Source organism: Myotis nattereri, assembly GCF_964212035.1.
Source record: "Myotis nattereri genome assembly, chromosome: 10".
NCBI classification, from domain to species: Eukaryota; Metazoa; Chordata; class Mammalia; order Chiroptera; family Vespertilionidae; genus Myotis; species Myotis nattereri.
In genome coordinates, this window is record NC_138085.1 from 52552116 (window position 1) to 52553900 (window position 1785).

Sequence of the window (1785 nt, forward strand, 5' to 3'; positions counted from 1 at the left end):
TCTACAGGCACATGAACTTAGGGTGTCAAAAGTAGTTCCCGTGAGAGCTTACCAGCCTGTCACTGACCAGGCTCCTCCAGGAAATGATTACTCTGGTAGAATTCTTAAAACACAAGAACTTCCTCTTTGCCTCAGAAGAGTAAGAAAACATGTACAATATAAGTGTAAAGCAATAAATTCTAATCAATGCTGCAAGAGACTGTGTTATTGTAAAATCAATAAGCTCAAACTAACTTTCTGAAAATATTTTTTTAGAATGGGCTAGGTAACTAAAAAATTTGCCCATGTATGTTCTTAGCTTCCATTCTATTTAAACATTTCTAGAGCAAGTAGTTACTATAATGGGAGAGAAAATAAAAAGATCATATATCTGAACCTAAACCTAAATATGAAAATGGATCTTAACTGTTTTCCAAAGAAATACGTTTAAAGGGCTTTACTATGCAGAGCTATGGCTTCCAGGAAGGGTTGCAAATCCGTCTCTGCAGATGAGCTAGTTTCCCTGGAAGTAGCCGGGATGGACACGACCGGGCAGCCTTGGGGGAGCTCTAGAGTTTCGTGGTGGAGGAACCTTCCCACACAAGAAGTGATCAAATCTTCTCTACAAATAGTCCTGTGCTTTTTAACCCAAGCCAATGCATGCTTATGGCGTCGCTGATAGCCCATCTGAATTCCATGATCAAATCTTCGCTGATGGGTGTCCACGCTTCCTTTGTGGAGGTTGGCGGCGGCGGTGGCTGCGTTTTGGAGGGGCACCTAGAGAGAAAGTCCTTGTGCCGACACACTGGGTCTCCGTAGAGCCGGGCCACGGCGGTGGCCGAGTCCTGGAAGAGACGCAGCAGCTTCTGGTGCTCGGGCTGCGCCCCAGCCAGCGCGGCCTCCTGCGGCTCCGGGGGCAGCTGCTCCTGCTCGGCCTCGGCCAGGCACTGCCGCTCCCACTTGAGAACCAATTATCCGGCGGTGCTCCTGGATCTCGCCCTCGCCCCCTTCCTCCCGCTCCTCCATCCTCCTGGCGGCCTAGGCCTCCTGCTCCCACCCCTGGGCCCTGCTGAAGGTCGCCGCCACCCCTCGCCTCCAATTCCGAGCCTGTCTGCCATCCCCCCAGGGCAGCCGCTGCTGACACCCTAGACCGCCCCGCCGCCGTGCCAGCCACAATCTTTATTCTTTATCATTTTTGGCCACTGAATTCTCTGTTCCGTTAACCTGGTGATCAGCTGGCGATGGGACAAAGGTTTCTTTAGATGGCTGAAGAGAAAACCTCCCAGTGTGGGTGACTGTGTGTGTGAGTCTGGACATGCCTCCAGTCCTTAGCCAGGAAGGTGGCCACTCTGCTGAGCCTCCCTCCTGCTGGTGTGCCACACCCAGACTGGTGAGAGGTGAGAATTTAGGGCCTTCTCCTGTCTTTTCTGAATGTGCACACACTACCTTCTGGGTTCCCAATGTTTTGTAGCTTTTCCAAACCCTTATTCTTCAAAGCATCTCCTTCTGTAGCCTTTCTTCCTTGTGGGTCTGTTATCTGCCCTGTCATCCACCGCCCTTAGTTATGACTAAACTATTTGCTTGGCAAAAATATTTTGTGCAGCTATTTGAGGATAGACTAAAATGGTAAACAGGGATTTTGCTACTTTGTTTGAACATATTCTCTGTGTGTATATTTGTGTATGTTTAAAATAATTACTGACTTCTATTAAAACAAAGTTCCAGAATACTGTTTTAACTAACTTAATTCCAGTGAAAGGTTTTGAAAATTGTTTCTATCTATAACTTCAGAAAAAAAGTATATAG

General features: G+C 47.8%; 1 pseudogene across 1 annotated transcript; it reads right to left on the minus strand.

Annotated features, from left to right (window-relative positions):
- Nucleotides 1-426: 426 nt before the first annotated feature.
- Nucleotides 427-1005, minus strand: LOC308525896 (HUWE1-associated protein modifying stress responses 1-like; annotated as a pseudogene). The gene has a single exon. The product of its transcript is annotated as an HUWE1-associated protein modifying stress responses 1-like (transcript).
- Nucleotides 1006-1785: the final 780 nt, after the last annotated feature.